Consider the following 23,775-nt stretch of genomic DNA (forward strand, 5'->3'; position numbering starts at 1 on the left):
CTGCCTGATGAAGTGATTGAGCAGGCCTGTGTGTGTAATCTAGTCTGAAGGGAATCCCAACATTTAGGGCATTGAATTTTCTACAGGCTCGTACTACCTGTTAGCATCTGGCATCTGTTAGCATCTAGCTCTCCTGCTTACAAACTTTTAGCCATCCCTGCTTATACAAGTAGTAGTTTTAGTTGTCTGCGATCTGCGGAGGCCTACCTGTGAGTACGGCTGTACTGAGGTGTTTTTCCTCCGGAGACGTCGCAAAGAGACGGAGCGGCTCCACCTGTTGCTGCCTGCGATCTGCGATCTGCGATTTACGGAGGCCTGCTCGTCACGAAGAGACGGAGCGGCCCCACCTGTTGCTGCCTGCGATCTGCGATCTGCGATCTACGGAGGCCTGCTCCCACCTGTAGAGTACGGCTGTACTGGAGAGGTTTTTACCCCGGAGACGGAACGGAGAGACGGAGCAGCTCTAACCTGTTGCTGCCTGCGATCTGCGATCTACGGAGGCCTGCTCCCACCTGTAGAGTACGGCTGCACTGGAGAGGTTTTACCCCTAGTCGTCGCGGAGAGACGGAGTGGATCCACACTTCGGCTTGGCCTGCTTCCACCGGGCGTGTGCTGCTGTACGAGGAGGATTTGACCACGGCTGGGCCTGCTTTCCACCTGTCCTGGTTCTGCTGTCGCAGAGGCCTGCTTTCACCCCCGGGGATACCACGCTGCTGCTTTCGCCTGTCCTTTGCTGCTGTGCTGATTTTGCTCCAGGAACATCGCGGTTCCCTGGTCTGGGAAAATGGCCCATATTGGGATTCTGCTGTGCCTGTTAACTATTTTGGACTATGAGAAGATCTCTAGTCATTCTGAGGAGTCTACTGGATTCAGGTCTGTTCTGCCACCCGCAGTGGGCATCCCCTGCAAAGGTTCGGATGTGTTACACAAACAATTACCGGTTGCCTTGTCACAGCAATCTTCTCGACAAAAATGTTTGTCTTTTTTGTTTTCCTGCATGGATGGATCTTCAGGACTGCTTCTTTAAGCTCAAATCACACTCTCGCAGACTTTTCCGGTGATTCTAAAGTAGATGACAATGTTATGTGTGTCGCTTAAGAGGAAAAGATACCTGTTTTTTTGTTGTTATTACTGTCAGGAATGTACAACCTAACCCTGGTCCGCCCAGTAGTAGTAGTCAATCGCTACTCCTGCTGATTTTAAGCTAGGTCTGGGTTGGGTTTCATCCACTTGAATGTGGCGCAGTGCTGTTGGTTAGAACTAGATTTTGTCCGTATCTGGGCGCAGCTCGACTGACGCTGACGTCATGTTTATCAGAAAACATGGCTAAACAAATCTATTTTGGCCTCTGACATTGCCTAAATGGTTTTAATGTGTATCGTACCGACCGGCCTAATAAAGGTGGTGGCGTTGCCATTTATGTTAAGAATAAGTTCAGTGTAACCGCTGTAGTTTCCAAATCTATCAGTAAGCAATTTGAATTTTTAGCCTTAATATAGAAGTGGCAAAGGGTCAACAGGTCATGGTCGTGGGCTTACAGACCCCCCTCAGCTGTCAAGACTCCTTGTCTTCGCTAGCACATCTTTTAATCGCAACTAGACTACAAGGAAATAGTGCTACTTGGAGATTTTAAACTGGGACTGGTTAACTGCAGTGTCAGAGGATTTTAAAACCTTTGTATCTCTTGTAAATGTTACTCAGATTGTTGACCAGTCCTACTCGCCCTAATATTAAGTCCCCAAATAAATCCTCCCTAATTGATCTCATTTTAACTAATGTTCCCTATAAATACTCAGCTGTGGGAGTATTTGCGATTGATCCGAGTGACCACTGTGTTGTAGCCACAATTAGGGACACTAAGGTCCAAAAGGTTAAACCTCGTAATATCATCAAGAGAGACAAAAAACATTTTGTGGAGCAGGGTTTTGTACATGATCTGTTTGGGTTTGATTGGGGAAAAATCGATTTGTGTGCTGATGTTGAGACTGCATGGTCTTATTTTTATCTTGGTTTTATGGAAATTATAGATAGACATGCACCCCTGCGTAAATTTAGAGTGAAGGGACGAGACAATCCTTAGGGTTTTCTGCTGAATTATCTATTCTCCTACATGAGAGAAACAAGGCCTGGGCAAAGGCTAGGAATTCAGGCTCAGAGGTAGAAAATGGCTGCGTTTTAGGCAGCTAAGAAATAGCTTCACTTCACATGTCAAAGGTGCTAAATCTAAGTATTATCTGTCAGTTACCACAAAGAACCTGAACAACCCTAGAAAATTCTGGAAAGCCATAAAATCGATATCCACCGGTGATATCCTTAATGAGCTACCTCCGCGCCTTACCACAGTATCTGGCACTATATCGGATAGGGCCACCATACTAAATTGTTTTAATGAGCATTTTGTGTCCTGTGGCTCTCCGTTTCATTCTGTTTCTAATTCTGCTTCTGTGAACACCACAGTCGGGACTCAGAACAATGTGGTCCCTTTCAGTTTACTCCTTTTACTGTTGATGGTGTTCGTGAAGTCTTAACCAAGCTAGATCCTAAAAAGGCCGGCTGGTCCGGACAACGTAGAACCTTTCTTTTTAAAGATAGCTGCAGATTGTATTGCTCCACCTCTACTACTCCTTTTTTAACCTCTCTCTCAGCACGAACAAAATCCCAAAAGTATGGAAGTCAGCGTATGTCCTGTCACTACTAAAAGGAGGGGAGGCCACCTTATTAAACAATTATAGACCCATCTCTAAATTGTCAGTTCTGGCCAAGGTTCTTGAACGCCTAGTGAGTTGAACAGGTAAAGGTGTTTTTATGTTAACAATGACATCCTGTCTAAACATCAGGTCAGGCTTCAGAAAGCAACATAGCACCATCACTGCCACAATGAAGTGGGTAAATGATATTACGAGTATTTTAGATAATAAGCAGAGTTGTGCAGCTCTATTTGTTGACCTATCCAAAGCTTTTGATACCGTCGATCATCGCATTTTGAAGCAAAGGCTGGTCAGTATAGGCATGTCCAGCCATGCAGTAGGGTGGTTTGTAAACTACCTCTCTGAAAGGTCCCAATGTGTTCAGTTTGATGGTGTTACGGTGTGCAGGAAGCAGGACCCAAATTGCAGATTTAAGTGACAAAATAATTCCTTTATTTCAAGGCAACAATATTCAGAGACAGAACAGAACACTCACCGCAGTTTACTCACAACACAAGACGAACCGACACTGAACACAGGAAGAGACAAGACTAAATACAGGAAGGGGTAATCACAAGACGAGACACAGCCGGGCAGGGGAGGAGAAACACAAGGGCCACAGGTGAAAACAATCAGACAACTAGACACACCAGGGAAACTAACGAACGGGAGGAAAAACACAGGAAGAAGGACCATACAATATACAAGGATGAAAATACCCATAACCAGACATACAAAACTACAACACAGACAGATCCTAACAGTACCCCCCCTCAAGGGACGGATCCCAGACATCCCAAAACAAAACCACAAAAAGTCCAAAACCACAAGCAGGGTGGGTGGAGGGGGTCCGGAGGAGGGACGTATCACTAGGCCACCAGGGTGGGTGGAGGGAGACCGGAGGAGGGACACAAAACTAGGGCCAACAGGGTGGGTGGAGGGGGGTCTGGAGGACGGGCTTGGGCTGACCAGCCCAGGGGCAAGGCAGAGCTTGAAAAGGGGGTTTATGGAGGGGCGAAGGCAGTGGCAGGAAGAGTCAGGGGGCCGGGCCCGAGGGCGAGGACCGCGGCACTCAGGGGGGGCAGGGCTCGAGGGCGAAGACCGCGGCTCTCAGGGGGCAGGGCTCGAGGGCGAAGACCGCGGCTCTCAGGGGGCCGGGCTCGAGGGCGAAGACCGCGTGCCTCTCCGGGGGCCGGGCTCGAGGGCGAAGACCGCGACTCGAGGGGGGCCGGGCTCGAGGGCGAAGACCGCGGCTCTCAGGAGGCCGGGCAGAACCCGGTGTCGGCCAGACAGGAACCGGCGCTGGTGGGACAGGCCTCGGCAGGGATCCCCCACGGAAGAGGACCAGGAGTTGGCAGGACCCCCGCCAGGAGGGCAGTCGGCGGGACCCCCAACGGGACAGGACACAGGATTGGCAGGACCCCCGGCAGGAGAGCAGTCGGCGGAACCTCCAACAGGACAGGACACAGAGTTGGCAGGACCCCCGGCAGAAGGGCAGTCGGCGGGACCCCCAACGGGACAGTACACAGGGTTGGCAGGACCCCCGGCAGAAGAGAAGTTCGTGGGACCTCCAACAGGACAGGACACAGGGTTGGCAGGACCCCCGGCAGAAGGGCAGTCGGCGGGACCCCCAACGGGACAGTACACAGGGTTGGCAGGACCCCCGGCAGAAGAGAAGTTCGTGGGACCTCCAACAGGACAGGACACAGGATTGGCAGGACCCCCGGCAGGAGAGCAGTCGGCGGAACCTCCAACAGGACAGGACACAGAGTTGGCAGGACCCCCGGCAGAAGGGCAGTCGCGGGACCCCCAACGGGACAGTACACAGGGTTGGCAGGACCCCCGGGCAGAAGAGAAGTTCGTGGGACCTCCAACAGGGACAGGACAACGGGTTGGCAGGACCCCCGGCAGAAGGGGCAGTCGGCGGGGACCCCCAACGGGACAGCACACAGGGCTGGCAGGACCCCCGGCAGGAGAGTAGCTTCGCGGGACCTCCAACGGGACTGGACATGGAGCCGGAAGGACCCCCCCAGCGGAACCTCCATCGGCCATAGGACATGGGATTGGCAGGGACCCCCGGCAGGGAGAGTAGACAGCGGGACCCTCCAACGAGGACAGACATGGAGTTGGCAGGACCCCCAGCGGAACCTCCAACGGACCAGGACATTGGGTAGGGACTTGAGACGTGACTCAAGTAGGGACTCGAGAGGGGAACCAAGGGGGAACTCGAGAGGGGACTCGAGAGGAGACTCGAGAAGGGACTAGAGGAGGAACTAGAGGAGGAACTAGAGAAGGGAACTCGAGAGGGGACTTGAGAGGGGAACTAGAGAGGGGACTCGAGGAGGGACTAGAGGAGGGACTAAAGGAGGGACTAGAGGAGGGACTAAAGGAGGAACTAGAGAAGGAACTAGAGAAGGGAACTCGAGAGGGGAACTAGAGAGGGGACTCGACAGCTGGGGCCGGGACCATGGCTGCTCGGGCCAGAACTGGGGCTGAAACCATGGCTGCTGGGGACTGTACTAGGTCTGGAACCCATGGCCGGAAATATGGCTGTATGATCCAGTTCTGAAGCCGGAATTATGGCTGTATGGGCCGGCTCTGGAGCCGGAATTGAAGCCAGAATCATGGCTGTAAGGTCCGGTTCTGAAGCCGGAAACATGGCTGTAAGGTCCGGTTCTGAAGCCGGAAACATGGCTGTAAGGTCCGGTTCTGAAGCCGGAAACATGGCTGTAAGGTCCGGTTCTGAAGCAGGAAACATGGCTGTATGGGCCGGCTCTGGATCCGGAAACATGGCTGTAAGGTCCGGTTCTGAAGCCGGAAACATGGCTGTAAGGTCCGGTTCTGAAGCCGGAAACATGGCTGTAAGGTCCGGTTCTGGAGCCGGAAACATGGCTGTATGGGCCGGCTCTGGAGCCGGAACCATGGCTGCTAGGACCGGTACCTGAGTACGAGCTGGCTTCCTGACCTTGCGTCTTTTAGAAGTCTTTTGGAGGCTCCGTGGACCTCCAAACGCCAGGCGGGATCCCAAGAAAGGGTCAGAGAATGGAGACTGGCACTCAGGGCTGCGTGAGAAAACTCTGAGAAACTCAGGCAATGAGCCTCTCAACCATGGCATGTTGTCCACCTCCATTTGTGCCTTTTTGAGGACAGCCTCTTTGTCCCCTTTAGCCAAGGTTCTACTCCATTCAGCATAATGACACTGAAGAGTGTACTCTAGGGATAACAAGTCCAAATCAAAATTCAAATCCGCTGGGTCCATTGTTGGTCGGTTCGTAATATTACGGTGTGCAGGAAGCAGTAGTGATGGCAGTTTGACACTGAAGCTTCGAACGGAGCTTCAACCCTGGACTTCCTATTCCATAGATGCAGTGCTTCGAAGCTTGCTTCAAATCACGTGACATATGACGTCCGAAGCAGCAACTGCTTCAAATCACGTGACATATGACGTCCGAAGCAGCAACTGCTTCATTTCCTGAATGAATCACTTGACTGGTTCGCGGTCCATTCACGCGATTCAATGCACTGCCTCGTCTCGATTCTGACAGGTGACAGGTTGAAACAGTTTCGAATTTGAGCGCTTCAACACTTTATGACCGCTCTAAACAATGGGCAATGTGTGGGTTGTTGTCGTAGTTTGCGTTGTTGCTGTTGAATGAATGAATGAAAACTTTATTACAGACTCAGGGTCCAGATATGTTAAGTTGTTGTTGGTATTGCATTTGAATTGTAGTATCATTATAGAGCAAGCCAGGGAGAAAGATAGGTCGTTCTGGCTCGGGAAACACTTCGAAATGTGGAGAAGTTGTGAACAAAAAGACAATTATAAGTAATATCAAAACAGTTAAATATTTGAAGGAATAGATAGCCCAGTGGGTAGAGCCGGCGGCCCGAATGCGGCAATGTCCTCCGCGCAGCTGGTTCAAAGCCCGGAATGGATGTATTTTAATCATTGCTTTTCAACTTTAATACTTTAATAACTGATAAAAGGCCCTCTCCTCCCAAAAAAATGTCCAGCACTCTCTAGTCTCTTCTCAATAACCCAATACACACAATTATCAATCTTTAATTGCAAATAGAACATGATATTCAGTCTTAGTGTGTGTGCATTGAATATTTTTCAAGGCAAAGATACGTTAAACCCACTGCAGCCTTGCACTTCGCCAGGAGAGGTCGCTGTAACTGAAGCTTCGAGAAATGAACCTATTTCCGACACAATTGTCCAAGTGGTTCGATGCTTCATTCAAAGCTTCATTTTGCCATCACTAGGAAGCAGGACCCAAATGCAGATTTAAGTGACAAAATAATTCCTTTATTTCAAGGCTACAATATTCAGAGACAGAACAGAACACTCACCGCAGTTTACTCACAACACAAGACGAACCGACACTGAACACAGGAAGAGACAAGACTAAATACAGGAAGGGGTAATCACAAGACGAGACACAGCCGGGCAGGGGAGGAGAAACACAAGGGCCACAGGTGAAAACAATCAGACAACTAGACACACCAGGGAAACTAACGAACGGGAGGAAAAACACAGGAAGAAGGACCAGACAATATACAAGGATGAAAATACCCATAACCAGACATACAAAACTACAACACAGATGGGCTGTCTTCTGAGTGGTTAAACATCACTAATGGTGTACCACAAGGTTCAGTTTTAGGTCCGCTATTATTCTCTATCTATATTAATAGTTTAGGTGAAAATGTCGAAGGAGCAACCTTACATTTTTATGCGGACGATACCGTTATGTACTGTGCAGGTCCCTCGATTAACGAGGCTGTTGTACCGAAATGATTCGGTACGGGCCCTTTTGTTCAGTACACATGTGTACCGAACGAATATAACGTTAAACGTAAAAAATTGAGAACGTGAACAACTTTTTGGAAGTAATCTCAGGTGCTGCGTCGCAGCATTCAGAGTAATTTGCTCACATTGGGTTCAGCGCGTCATAGAGCGACCAAGTAATTTCATTGGACGAGAGGCATACTATGAGAGCTGGTCACAGGGATGCGTTCAAATGTAGTCAGTAATTTGAGGAAATGGCGAACGCAGATAAAGTTGAGCTCGAAAATCCTCCAGCATCATTGAAGTCTCCGGTTTGGGAACATTTTGGTTTCGCAGTTACGTACAAGGATGACGGACAAAGACAGGTGGACCGAACCGAAGCTGTTTGTCGGCATTGTTCAACTACAATTGGTTACGCGGCTGGCAATATATAAAACGTGCACACTCATTTGAAAAGGAAATTTTAACGTGAAAATCACCGGTACCTAAAGACTGAAGTGCAAACCCAACTCCCGCTAGCAATTAAGCCTCCACCACTCGCAAAAAGTTCAGACCAAGCCAAAGCTATTACAAACGCCAAATATCCTTATGTTGCCATGTTAGCAAAGCGCTACCTGGCTGTATCTGCTACCTCTGTTCCTAGCGAGTGTGTTCTCCACAGCAGGAGACAGCAAGTCATAATGTCAAACTGGCTGCTTAGGTACTAGTATAGGGCTGCAACAAATGACTAATTTGATAATCGATTAATGAAACGATTATTTTATCGTTCTATTACTGTATGCCTTGCATAATTTCTCAAACGCTCTTATTTAGCCATCAACTTTTAGATTTAGCTTGAGGTTGTTTTAGGCATGTGGAAACTAACAATGAAGACAATAAAGATGAATACTTGATTCAAAAATACATATAAATTAAATAAACACATTTTGAACAAAATTAACATTGCTTTTTATTTAAAGTAAATAAATAATATTTCACATCGAAAGAAACAACAATTTTTTAACAAATCGTATTAAATAATCTGATGACAGAATTGTAAACAGAATAGCTGAAACTTTAACAAACTAACTAACTCAGTTACCTCTAATCATTAACCCATGTTTGTATAATGGAGTTAACTCTGTGTGTTGCTGCTAGCATACATAACACCTGACGTCGACAATTTATTCGTGGATGGGGCTACCGAGCTGCTAGAAAGACAGTGGAACCCGGTGCATTTCTCCGTCTGAATGTGGAGCACTTTTGCTAAATGTTTAGACAAATTGCTCGTGTTACCGCCCTTACATGCTAAACTCTTATTGCACTTTTGGCAACGAGCATTGTCTACCTCAAGACGGGTAACATTTAACCACACCTCGGAGCGTGTTCTCTCCGCCATCCCCGCCGTGTGTTGCATGCATGTAGCGACCGCGTGTTTAAAATGCCCCGCCCCCTGGCACACAGACGGGGGAGAGAGATCTCGTCTGATCGAAAATACATCATAGATGCATTTGTTTGTCTTTTTGCATATTAGAAACAAGTTGGCGACACTAAGACTGCGATATAATGTTTATGTAGCAATAATACATGACATATATTTTTTAAATGTCTCCAGTACCGATAAAAAGACCAATAACCTTGCAGCTTAACGGCGCGTAAAACACACGTGATGACGTCACCAACAAATCGATGACTGAATTAGTTGGCAACTAATTTGGTAATCGATTTTAATCGATTAAGTCGATTAGTTGTTGCACCACTATACTAGTACAGTACAGTTCAAATACAGATTATTTCAGTTCATCGAAATGCTGCACCTTAATGTTTATTTTATTTTGTATTTATTTGAGTGAATATTCACAGTTTAATAATAATTAAAAACCCAAAACTAATAGGCCTAGTTTATGTTTTGTGAGTACTAGTACAGTAAAGTTCAAATACAGATTATTTCAGTTAATCGAAATGCTGCACCTTAATGTTTATTTTATTATATTTTGTATTTATTTGAGTGAATACATTATTCACAGTTTAATAATAATTAAAAAAAAACAAGAAATATTTTATGTTTTTTGATAAGTTTTTCTGCTGTACCGAAAACGTACCGAACCGAACCGTGACCTAAAAACCGAGGTACGTACCGAACCGAAATGTTTGTGAACCGTTACACCCCTAGTGAACATGTGACAATTTACCATGCTGGGAGACGTGAAGATTTCATGATTTTGTCCCTTCAAACGTGACAGCTACACGGTATTGTTTACCCATGTTAACCAGTGGATAAATAACCGGAAATGCCAAGCAAATGCTACCCGACGGTCGGTTGTTATTGTCAATATTAATATAATAATGATTTATTTTTTAATAGTCACACTCGATTACGCCAATTTTCTTGTTGCTGGTCGACACCTCTTTTAGCAGAAACAAAGGCTACATTAATGTATTAAATCGATGTTAATCCATGCGTGTAGATGTGGAATTAACGGACGTGACGTTGTGTGATTGCGTTGCCAGGCAACAGCTTTGGTTCATGTTCATTTACAAACTCTTCAACTACAACCGTAGTTATATTTAAAAACATGTTAGAAGGCCTCACGAAATACTTTAATGCAAATTAAAATGTAAATGTGAAGGGATGTGTGTATAACAAAATACATCCGTCATAAATGAAACCGGAAACAGACGTAGGCAAGATCCTCAGCTCGATGATTGAATGGTTTAGCCGCAATGCATGCTGGGATTTGGTGTTTATGTGATGTGAAATCTGAAAAGTTTTTTAAAAATGAAATAATACTTTATTCCGAGTGTGCATGCTTTTCTCTTTGAAGGTCATCACATAACGGCATTGTAATACACGGTTCGGCTGCATTCAATATTACATATCTGCCGTAGTTCTCTATTTATAGAGCCCTGATCAGAAGACCTTTTGACAAACAGGAACAACTGCCGCCAAAACTGAAAACGTGACGTGGATCATAAATATAAGCAATTAAACAAGATCTTACATTTATTTTCACACAATACATCTCCTTTCTAATCAACACTAATTCGGCTGACTTTTATATTTGATCCAATTGGTAGATAGGCTGTACTTACACCATAACGGTGCAGAGCTGATAGAAAGGGACACCAGGGGGGTATACTACGAAGCAGGATTTTCGCTTAGCCGGCTAACTTCAGGGAAAACTTGGGGTTTCCGGTCCTACGAAGCTGGTTCTCTTTTTAGCGGGCTAGATCTCCATGGTAACTTATGCTGTGCGGCTAACCTGGTCGGGACCAGGTTAGGTTGCAGGCTAAGAGCTGAACTCAGTGAAAGCACTGCCTGCTGACCAATCAGATCTCAGTGTGCGGAGTTTAAAGCGATCAAGTCATATTACAAGAGAAAGGAAATACAGAAAAGCTGCCGTTGCAGGAAAGACGGCCGGCAAAAATCACAGACTGTGTGAACGTGAACATTAATAGAATATCACCTCCCATCTTCAGAGCAATCTGACTATTATAACATTAGCGTTAAGAAAGCTTACTTAAATATCTGCCACAACATAACGGATCAGAGTAACATTAAGTACAGTCCGCGGCATATCACATCATAATGTATCATATATCTCCTTATCTGAGTCAGCTGAGCCGTATCTGGCCGTCCAACACTCACAGTGTCACATACTGTATGCAGAAGTATTATTTTAAGCAACACATTAAGTTGAGGAAACACTCGATAAATGTAATTAAAGTCAGATCGTGTCTTAGACGGGGCAGTGATATCATAAACCTGTTAATGTACGCATTCAAACACTTGTTCTGTTCCCAGCTGTATTCACCTTGCAGGTGCAGCTATGTGGCTTTTATCCTGGATAAAGTGTTTGAGTCATGGATGTTTAATGCATTTGGGTCGGAGCATAGGGTTTTTTAGTGGATCGACTTCTGGCGTTAGATTTGCTTATTGGCTGTTTTAACATATTTTAAATTTTTGATACAGTGGTTCACAACGGAGACCATAGGCGCTTTCACACCGGAGTACTTTCCCCAGAAATAATTTCGATAGTTCCTGGGATTTTGCGTTCACACCAAAAAGATCTGGAACTAGAATTTATTTCGGGAACCTTTTCACCCCTTTTCAGTCCCTGCTAGAGAGCAGGTACTTTCATGGGAGGAAAAGTTCAAATTTTGATTGGCTGGACGAATTGCAAACCACGCCCCGTAAAGCTCAGAAAAGTTTTTGTGAAGCCGCCATTTTATTTGCTCGCATTAGCATTAGCCCAGCGCACCAACGGAGAGATTTAGTTTATTTATTTATAGTGTCGTGGACAGTCCCCATCGATGAACTGTCACAAAAACAGTAAATGGTGCAGCTTTAGCCGACATGGCTAATTTCCAGCTGTTGTCCCTGGCCAGATGGTAATAGACACCCTTAAAAGTACAATATATCAATAGCATTAGTTATAATAAAATATATAAAAGAAAATAAAAAGGAGGAAAGACAAGTAGATACCGGTGTGAGGATAAAAGAGAACAATAAATAACACACGTTACTATATACAGTACATGTCACATATAGCACATCACAATCACATAACAGAAACCAGGGGCAACATCCATGATCACAACATGTAACACTCACGCCATACTCAACACAGACTAGTGTGTGCAGGTGTAGTTCTCAGTGAACCATGTTTTTAAGTGAGCTGTGAAGGTGGGATGTGTATGTATGTCTTTGATTTGAGTGGGTAGAGAATTCCAGTTTTGTATTGCTGTGACCGAGAATGATGACTGACCAAAAGTACTCTTCCTGAATGGGACTGATAGGTCGCCACGTGTGGAGCTTCTAGTGGTCCGTCTGGTGTTGTTACGTTGAGTAACCAATGAGCTAAGAGGTGGAGGGGCTGTATTGTGCAGGATTTTGTAAACCAGAACGATGTTCCTATACTTTATTAAATCTTCCCAACTCAGGATGTTATGCTTGTTGAGGATGGTACAGTGATGGGAGTGGTTAGGTTTCTAAACACCTCCTTTGTCAACCATTGCTTTGACCTTTTCTATAAAAAAGCAGTTGGCTGTTTCGGTTGAATAAAAGTAAACATACTTTATATGTAAAGTAACAATGTGTTGGTCACAGACTTTTTTTACATGCAAATGTCATGTGATAATCTTTTTGTTATCCTTTAAAAAAGTGCTGGATATCAAAGCCCTTACTGTATCTTATCAGTTGGATTGTGTATTATTGTATAGTTGGGGTCCTTTTCATTTTAGAATCGTTTTTCATGAGACAGTCAATTTAAATATTTGTCCTATGCCATATTCACATTCATTTGTAACACACACGTAAGGGTAAAAGACACACATCTTCAACAAATGTAATGCAATGAATAAGCTTCATTGTCACAGAAGCACACATAACGTCATATCTAATATTTAAACAAATCATTCCCTTGTCCCTAAAGCATTGACTGAGCTATTTTTTCGTCCTCAAATGCAGGCATTAAGTTACATGTTCACGTTCTGCTGCCACAATAAGTCGGTTTCTCCAGTGTAATGATAATAAAATGCTAAGTAAGTATTGGTAATAATATTAATAAAAACAACAACGTTTGGGTTCGTTCGTTTAATATGATGAACGTTAACCAGTAAGCTTCAATAATAAACTCCAGCTCAACAAACCATATTGCAATATCTACGTCAACGTTATTTCTGGAACCAACTGGAAATGTGAGATTCATATTTTTCAGATACACAGATCTTATAGTGATGTTAATCTATGGGTTAATCTCATACTCTGCTCTTCAACACTAATGTGACGCTAGCTGTCTGCATCGTCGAGCATAGCTATTTTAAATTAACAATAACAATGCATACATTTACCTAACTAGCAAACTAACTAATGTACAAGCATGACCTTATTTTACCAACCTCACCGAGAAGCCTTATGTTTTACAGTAATCCTTCTTAATGTTTTACACTTCTCTATTATGTTTTAACTTGTATGCTACGGATAGCATCGTTAGCACAGATGTAGCTTCGTCTAGCTTGTTAGCTGAATAAAAAGACAAGTAAGAAATAAAGTGCTTGAATTTCACTTACCGAATAAACTGCATTCATGGACGGTCTGTTTGAACCGCAGAGCCATAAGATAAGTGCGATATTTCAATGAAGAATACTCCACCAGGCATGAACACAACAAACACGTCCGAGTAGCAGCCTGGAGCTAATGAAGCTAACGGGGCTAGCAAAGAGACCACTAGCAGATGACTTCCGTTACATTAGAATGACTTCCGTTACAGCAAGAATCCCCTCACACACACATAGGTGAAACACATGCACATTCCCTACTGAGAACCTTTCAGTAAAATGTTTTTCAGGAGTGTGTGTGTGTGAGGTTAATGTTCAGTAATGAATGTGAGAGATTGATTGATTGATTGAAAAGTTTATTAACAGCTTGTATATTTCAATAGTGTGTGTATGACGTTAATTTTCAGTAGCATGTGTGTGAGGTGTTCAGTAGTGAATGTGAGAGTATTTCAGTAGTATGTGTGCAAGGTCAGATGTTTTCAGTAGTGTGTGTGTGAGGTAGTGTTGCACGGTGTACCGATACTTGAAAGGTACCGCGATACCCTGCCGTTAAAAACGGTACGATTCCTCCGTTTCATTAGTATCGGTACTTTAAGAATGACGGGGAAAAGTACTCCGGTGAGAAAGCGCCGTTTTAATAAGAGCCGTGTGTGTTCAGCGCTCTGCTTCCACTCTCCCTGCACTGCAGCCGTGCCTGCACTGCAGTGCCTCCCCTCTCAAGCACGTTCTAAGTCCCTCCCCTCTCTCGTGCACGCGGCCACGCGCTAGCTGCCAGAGCATGTGAGAAAACGAGAAGCATGGCTGCAAGTGGGAGTGCAACTGCCGCTGCGCCTCGGCTTGTTGACAAAAAAGACGCCATAAGCGAAATTTGGAAGTATTTGAGCTATATCTCTGACAGTGAGGGCAAGCCTACGGACACCACGAGGCCTGTCAGTAAGACATGTTTTAGATCCCTGCAAACCAAGGGAGCCAACACATCAAACTTGGCTAAGCACCCGCCGACCGGAATCCAGAGCTGTTTAAAGAATTTAAAGACAGACAGGTTAGCGAATGTGATAGATAACATGCATGATAACATGCCCATGCCCTCAAATCTAAGTCAAACCAGTGTAATTTATTTTGTGACAAACGAGGCAATTAATGGCAATGATAACTTTTTAGCTAACTTACCAATGTGGCTAACATCTGCAATATACATTTTGTCAATAATTATTTATATTACTGTACTATTACATGTTGATAAAATATTAAAAAAATTATATTTTATAAAACAAAAAAGTTGTTTGAGATGATGCTTAATTTTATTTAATACGAATTATTGTCATTTATTTTGTTTATTGTTCTCATTGTTTAAAAGTTTGTGTTATGGTTATGGTTCTGGTGTGAAATAAAGCACAATAATTACTAGGGCCGGGACTTTAACGCGTTAATTAAGATTAATTAATTACACAAAAATGAACGCGTTAAAAAAATTAACGCATTTTAATCGCACTTATTTTTGCACCGCGGAACATTTCTCACTGGATGAGTTTCAGGCGTACCGATTATACTGGAGCACCAACTAACGTTCATGACTTCAGACAACAACAAACCACAGTGAACAACAGTGGGAAATGTTGTTTTAAAAAACGGACGGATGGAAGCGTTGATAAGAGCACGGTTGTGTGCAAATTATGCAAAAAGGAATTTGCATATCACCGCAGCACATCAAGCCTCAAGTATCACCTCAATGCAAAACATATAGCAGCTAGGGTGGAAGCTAGCGTGGACGTTAGCCTCTTTTATCGCGTTCACACCAAAAAGAGCCGGTACTCAAATTAGTTCATGAGAACCTTTTTACCCCCACGAAAGTCCCTGCTAGAGAGCAGAGAGCTGCTAGAGAGCAGGGACTTTCGTGCGGCTCTCTTGTGAGAAAAGAGCTATATGTCTGATTGGCTGGGCGGATTGCAAACCACGCCCCGTAAAACTCCCAAAAAGTTTTGTGAAGCCGCCATTTTATTATCCTCGCATTAGCATTATTAGCATTAGCCCAGCGCAGAAACGCAGAGAGACTAACTTATGGCAACACAAAATAAAACATGGGAGCGGTGGAGATGAGGAGGTGTCGGCGTTCTGGCGATTTACTCGGAAGGCTTGAAGCTGCTGGGACTCCCAGCAGCTTCTACTGAAGCCAGTCCCCAACTCCGGGGACTTCCGGCCGGGGACTTTGGGCGGCAGTATATGCCGTGAAGTGGTTTGCGGCCTGCCAGTAAACCCAAAGCAGAAGAAGAAGAAGTGACGTCAGCGGCTTCATTTGCCTAATCCACCCCCAGGTTCAAAGAGTTCTCATGAACCTTTGTGGGAAAGTACTGCGGTGTGAATGCGCCTAATGGTATACTAAAATCCATGTGAAAAAAATTGCTTCTCACTGTTCTCAGGTCAAATATTTATATTTGATTAAAAATGCGATTCATTTCAATTAATTAATTACAAAGCCTCTAATTAATTAGATTAATTTTTTTAATCGAGTCCCAGCCCTAATAATTACATTTAAGACTGTTTCCCTTTTTTTAAGAAAAGTATCGAAAAATAATCGGAATCGCAATTCTTGACTTGGTATCGGTATCGAAACCAACATGTTGGTATCGTGACAACATTAGTGTGAGGTGTTCAGTAGTGAATTTGAGAGTATTTCAGTAGTATGTGTGCAAGGCCAGATGTTTTCAGTAGTGTGTGTGTGAGGTGTTCAGTAGTGAATGTGAGAGTATTTCAATAGTGTGTGTGTGAGGCTTAATGTTCAGTAGTGTGTGTGTGAGGTGTTCAGTAGTGAATGTGAGAGTATTTCAGTAGTGTGTGTGCAAGGCCAGATGTTTTCAGTAGTGTGTGTGTGAGGTGTTCAGTAGTGAATGTGAGAGGATTTCAATAGTGTGTGTGTGAGGCTTAATTTTCAGTAGTGTGTGTGTGAGGTGTTCCAACCCAGTCTCATGGCATTTCGTGTTCACCAACACGATTTTTAATCTATTGATTCGTGTTCACCAACACGATTTCCCCCTTTTTTTCGTGTTGCACAGCACGATTTTAAAAGCAATGTATTTCTACTGGTAATGACGCTCATGGAATCACGGCATTGGTTTGTGTCGGCTGCCCTTAAAGGCAATGTGAGCGTCCATTCTCATTGGATAACGGAGAATTGTACACCCGGAAGTAAGTATTCCCCTTACTGTCGATTGATTTGACAGTGATATCTGCACTACTCATCGACTAAAAAACACCAGATTATCCTTGTTAATTACACATCATTGATTGGTTTAAATTGTGTGCAATGCTTTTGTATTTTTCCCCTTCGATTCGGAGAAACAAATATTTTTTCCGAGTAAAGGATAGCAGAAGACACTACACTACCCAGAATCCCCAGCTATCGTTTGGACTACACCATGTGCTCTGTTTGACAAACCCCGTGATAGTCCTCAAGCTCTGTGATTGGAGAGTGTGCTCCGAGGGTTACGCCGAGCCTCGAACAGCACTTGAAATGGGATGGAACCACGGCAGACTGTCCAAAACTGGATTTGAACGGGTCCACCGCGTCCCCCCCTCCCCCACCCCGTCCCCAGAACTACACATGCTGGCTATTCTGTTTCGCAACATGTTCTCTATCTATGGCACGTCTCTACTGGGAGTTGTAGTTTTAAAAGACGTTTTCGTATTTCCCATAATAAGAAGTTGCCAGTATTAAACTGTGTACATCCCTGGAGGTTTAGGGGATAGAAAACACTCAAATTTAAAACATATAATTAATAAATGGGTGAAAATTGCTTGTGCCCATAATGGGCAGCATTAATATATATACACACATGACAGCTAAGGTCAGAAGAGCTTTATTTAACAGCTGGTCTTATGTTTGTGACCCCTGTTGTTAATTGATAACATTACATTACATTACATTAATTGATAAGCCTGAAACATGCACTTGTCAAGGTTCAGAGGCAAATTTTGCAAATATTGCAGTAGCCATCGATCAGCTTAAGATAAGATATACTTTATTGATCCCAAGTTGGAACATTTGCGTTACATCAGCATGTGTAACAGTTGTAAATATGCAGTGGTGTTTATTTGTAAATCATTTAGTATAATCACACAAATTCTGTGTTTTATATTTAACAATTCTGTGTTCTTTATTTATTGATTGTTCAATACCTGACAAGGCCGGAGATTAAATATCTACATACATCTTATAAGAGTATAATACATTATGTATAATATCAGTTAAAATAAGTGCTTCAACATAGTTAACATTGCTGGAGGTATGCACAAATATTGATAGATGTCTTGTAATGCACTATTGAGGAACCTGCGACCCAAGTTTTTAATTCAATGCAGAACTACACCATAGTTGTGTAGGCCTATATGATATGTCAATAAACCTTAGAAAATCTTGAAATCTTGAAAGGGATGTGCAAAATAGTCATTATATACAGTCTTTAATTAACTATTAGTAGAGAATAACGAGTAATGAATATACTTTATAGGGATCCTATTAATATCTAATAATAAAAATAATGAAATTCAATAACATGCTTTAACCACTAGGTGTCCCTTTATATCAGCTGTGCACCTTTATGGTGTAAATACAGCTTATCTACCAATTGGATCAAATATAAAAGTCAGCCGAAGTAGTGTTGATACTGCAAGGAGACGTATTGTGTGAAAAATAAATGTAAGATGTTGTTTAATGGCTGATATATTTATGATCCACGTCACGTTTTCAGTTCCTCATGTTTGTCTAGAAGTCTTCTCATCAGGGCTCTATAAATCTGTCAAGATGTTGAAAAGATGTTGAAAGATGCTGTCACCTCAACAGCGCGCAAGATTCACAGTCACGGAACTTAACAGGTTTGTAGTTCAGATCAAAATGTAGAGCCAGTGCAAAGGTGAGCATGGCAGTGGTGCATATAAGTAAACAGAAAGGTAATGAGGAAAGGACCTACAATGTATGCCATGGCCTGAATTGGTATTGCGGGTGGCCTCTAGGTCTGTGAGCAGCAGGGAAAAGCCCATGACATCATGTAGGATAACACCCATCATCTCCACCCACAGATCCAGATGCCTTCTTTCGTGGTGTAGCCTACGCAGTTTCTCTAGAAATGGGCACAGAGCTCTGTTCATTCCATAAGACCTCCACTGGACTAAGGATCTCAAGAACAATAATTAGCTCTATCTGGATCTGCCATGTAGTCTTTTCCCCGCCCTACTTATTATTTAATTTATCATTATTCTTTTTAATAACGACCTACTTACTTTTTAATAATAATTGTACTATCAGCTCAACACTGTTCCATACAGCTATTTGCTTATAATTGTCTATAACTATTACTCAAGCCTAAAATGGGTTCGCTTTCTTGGATTTATGACGTTTATTGGATAAGGTGAATTGGAAGAGCCAGATGACCGACATGTATTCAGTCCAGTCTATGACACTGTCCTGCAGTGTGGGACAAGGGGTAACATTGCATTTGTATAAACTTTCCCTCTAAACCAGTGTTTGCATATTTTCTTTATTGTAAGAGCCCTCTTGTACTAAAAGGGTTTTAACATTACCAGATTGTTTGTTATATAATTGTACGATGAAGCTGTTTTTAATTAGATTCATAACAAATAAATCGCTCACTTTGTGTAAAAGTTCTAATGCTGGGATTGATCATTCCACAACTCATTAGCGACAAAGCCCTACATTTGTGAAACACAAAGTGACAAGTTTAACAGCTTTTAGGGGATGGCAGTGAATCACTAAACTGTCCAGGCTGACTGTACGGCTGCATCTTGTTGGTTTTCAATGAGCTTGCTTCCTTTTCCCCCTTATTATCTCCTGTCTCCCACCGTGAAGTAAATGGGAGGAGGTTAAAAAACGAAAGCACGTAAGTGAAGGACAGAGAGAGGAGACGTGAACAGAATCATGACACCAGTTTCCTTTGGTTGTCTCTTTCACAAACATACATTATACTTAATAAAGCATTTTGATCGTTTACATTTCTTAATATTATGTATTAAACAGAATTGCGTTGCTAGGCAACAGCATGGGTCCATTCTTACTTCCTGTCAGCTGATGCATTCACTGACATCAGCAAATGGAACCTTGAGATTGATGACATTATCTTTGCCTTGATGCTTTAGAAGTTTGCAGGTCTCAGCTGTGACGGTGAATTCATCAGAGCATCAGTCAGAAGGCAGAAGGAACTGTTCCAGCTAGTGTCAGATCATTGCAGAAATAGGTTTTGTAGCAAGCTAACATTAGGTAGACTTGCACGTCTATTTTAACGAGATAATCTAAGTGAACTCCATTTTTGTGGCTTTAATTCAGTTGAACAATTATATTCAGTTTGCTTAACAACAGGTCATTTCATCACCGCAGTAGAGATGGAGATGAACAATAGAGATGAGATGGAAGTCAAGCTCGAGATTCTGCAAAAAGAAAATCAGGAAATCAAGTTGTTGCTGGAGCAGGAAAGGACTTTAAGGAATAAGCTTCAGATTGAAGGCGCTAAGAAGAAGGAAGCGATGCTGAAAGCATATACAGAGAATGCAGCTGAGCTATCTGAGCAAAATTTGAACGTGAAAGCCCAGGAAATTGAGCACAACGTCTTGCGCGTCAACAATGAGGACCTGAACATGAAATACGGAATGCTCCAGAGGTCACACAAGAAGGTCGAAGCAGAGATGGCTGCCTTGAGAAAGGCAAACGCGGGACTCAAACAACTGAAAAAACCCTGTGTTGAGGAGAACGCTGTAGAGATAGCTTCTTTGCGTGAGAGAAACCAGGAACTCCAACAACAGAAGGAGCGTTGTCTTGAGGAGAAATCTGTAGAGATAGCTTCTTTGCGTCAGAGAAACCAGGAACTCCAACAACAGAAGGAGCGTTGTCTTGAGGAGAAATCTGTAGAGATAGCTGCTTTGCGGGAGAGAAACCAGGATCTCCATTTACAAAAGGAACGTTATGTTGAGGAGAAAACTGTCAAGATAGCTGCTTTGTGTGAGAGAAACCAGGAACTCCATTTACAAAAGGAACGTTATGTTGAGGAGAAAACTGTCAAGATAGCTGCTTTGTGTGAGAGAAACCAGGAACTCCATTTACAAAAGGAACGTTATGTTGAGGAGAAGGATGCAGAGATAGCTGCTTTGCTGAAGGAAAACCAAACACTGAAACAAGAGAAGGAGCATTGTGTGGAGAAGGAGGTGAAGGTGGACAAGAAGGAAAATGAGGTGAAGGTGGAACCAGAAGTGAGGCACAATGTTAAAAAGAATGCCCTGAAAATTGAGCAGAAAGTTTTGCGCGGAAACTATGAGGAACTGAACATGAAATATGAAAAGCTCCTCAAGATGCATCAGAATGACAAAGCAGAGGATCTCAAACAACTGGAAGAACCCTGTGTTGAGGAGAAGGATAGAGATGGCTGCCTTGCAAAAGACAAACCAGGAACTCAAACAAGAGAAGTTGCGTTGTGTTGAGGTGAAAAATGCAGAGATAGTAGTTTTGCATGAGAGAAACCACGAACTGGAACAACAGAAGGAACGCTTTTTTGTTGAGAAGGATTCAGAGATGATCACTTTGCTTGAGAGAATCCGTGAACTCCAACAAGTGAAAGAACGTTGTGTTCAGGAGATAGCCGCCTTGAAAACACCACGGTGGAGAAGATTCATTAATTTCCTTTCTAGTATGGTCCCAGATGTCCCCGACGACTACCAAGAAGGCAGCCTTGACAATCAAACTTTAGAAAACATGATAAACAACAACAACAATTAGTAAGACATAAAAACATTTCCAGAACAGACTAAAGCTCAAAATGAGTGAGCAATAACATATAATAACATTCAGTCAGGATATATATTTAAACAGTTAACATTTATTAGATCAATTTATTAAACATCAACAAAGGTTCCAGAAGATACTTAAGCGGCTCGAGTATCGTTAGTATAGTATAGTAGTAGTAATAGTAATAGTAATAGTATAGATTTTTTTAGGCTAGAGTCTAGCCTCTAGGGGCAAAACAATTACCTTCATTTTAAAATTCCTTCGCTTCTAGCACTCCTAAAAAACAGGAAAAGGGTAGCTAAATAAAGCTCTGGTTAAATTTAAAAGGTCACCCAGAACATACTGTAGACGATTTCAAGCCATTACAGTTAAAAAAAAAAACCTGATCCATTACGCATACAAATAAATCCAGTAGAGACTTAAGCGGCTAGAGTATCGTTAGTATAGTATAGTAGTAGTAATAGTAGTAGTAGTAATAGTATAGTTTTTTTTAGGCTAGAGTCTAGCCTCTAGGGGCAAAACAATTACCTTCATTTTAAAATGCCTTCGCTTCTAGCACTCCTAAAAAACAGGAAAAGGGTAGCAAAATAAAGATCTGGTTAAATTTAAAAGGTCACCCAGAACATACTGTAGGCGATTTCAAGCCATTACAGTTAAAAAAAAACCCTGATCCATTACGCATACAAATAAATCCAGTAGAGACTTAAAGTTTAACTTCTTCATATGTCTAATATTAAAGTTCACTTTTCATTCAGGAAGTATGACGCTGCGCTGTCCGTATGCTTCTCCATGTTTGTGATTGGTCGAATGCTCCAAATACCACCGCTTTCATATGAACGTGCACCTAACTAGATAGGACACGGCTGGTTTGAGCGATCCACTTGATAACCTGCGTCGTAGGACCGCTTAGCGAGAGCGCGTATGTTTTGGATTAGGCCAACCGGCTAACTCAAACATATCCAGGTTAGGTTGAACCAGCTTCGTAGTACAGGCCCCTGATGCTCTTCTAGGTAATCAAACATCCTGTCAAGTACACAGTTGGGATACCTTTGTTATCATGTGGACTCTGATATTGGAAGAGTACATTCAGTATTTTCCAAACAGCTGGTTAGGAGGGTGTTTCAATAATTTGATAACTCTCCTCAGAGCTGTGAGCTGAATTTCTTTAAACTAAATATGCCTAGTATGTTTTTGCACAGTTCTCTTTCTTTTTGTTTCTGTCTACCTCCCACTGGCCATTGGAATGGCAGGAATTTGCTGCCAAATTGCTGTTACGAAAACATCTAAAGAGTCAAATGTTTCTTCAGAGTCGGCGGACACAGAGCAAAAGGAAAGTGGACATTGGCCTTAGAATTACCTCTCAAAATGACCTCAACATTGCCTTTATGTCAGATGGGGTTGGTGTTAGAATAAGACACTGTTTGCTAACATTCAAGATTCAAGTCTTTATTGTCATGGCACAGTAGCTATTTTATATACATTTGTTTTTATATTTGGGATTGTGGGAAACAGTATTTCGATCCCTCTGTCTGTACACACAAACTGGAAGATTGACAATCAAATTGACTTTGACTGACTTGACTTTTGACTTTGAGCTACAGTGTAGATATGGAAATGAAAAACTGAAGTCACAGGCTCCTTCAACAGTCCAACATGAATATATATATAGGACATAAAACAAATAAAACAGATACAACAGATAAAATAGTGCAAGAGAATATTTGAGATGTGCGGATAAGGTTAAAAGCACATAACAAAATGTAAACAAATACTGAAATACAACGAAAAAAAGGCAGAGTTGGAGAGGAGCCAAAGACAAACAATAAACATCTTTGCCATATCAGCTTTATCGTGTGGGACCACATTATGTGTCTGATTATCATTATGTTGTGGAATACATTACAGGTGCCATTAAAAACAATACTTAAAACTTGACCACAACAATTGTATTCGGATGATTTGTTTTAGTTTTTTGGAATAGCAGTTTATTCAGAACCTGGATTTAGGGTAAAGTAGAAAGTTTGTCCTAATTGTTCCGTATTGTTGTCCGTTTGTTTGTTAGTAAATGACAGCACCAAGACCATTTCTGCTGCTAACAGCAGCATGCCCAGTCAAATTAAGTGAACAGTCTGGATAACTTCATTACATTGCATTAGTCAGAACCAAAATAACTGGCATTGGTTTATCTCTTTGTAAGTTATTGCTGCTCGTTTTAAGTTACCTAATGTGTTAACTGGACAAACCTTATGGAAGAGATTGACACATTTGGATCGAGTCAACTTGGACAACAGCTTCACTTTGTGTAACGGAACGTCCACACGGCAGCGTCGTGTTGAAGCTTGCCGGTGGGCGTGTCTGGCGTGCGACCAACAACCAATCACATTAATCTCCCGCCCCGGACACACAAGCACGCGGTTTGATTGGCTAGAGCTTGTACTGGCATATGATTTGATTGGCTGGCGCTTCCGTCGACG

The sequence above is a fragment of the Gymnodraco acuticeps genome, unplaced genomic scaffold (genome assembly GCF_902827175.1).
Source record: "Gymnodraco acuticeps unplaced genomic scaffold, fGymAcu1.1, whole genome shotgun sequence".
In the NCBI taxonomy this organism is placed as follows: Eukaryota; Metazoa; Chordata; class Actinopteri; order Perciformes; family Bathydraconidae; genus Gymnodraco; species Gymnodraco acuticeps.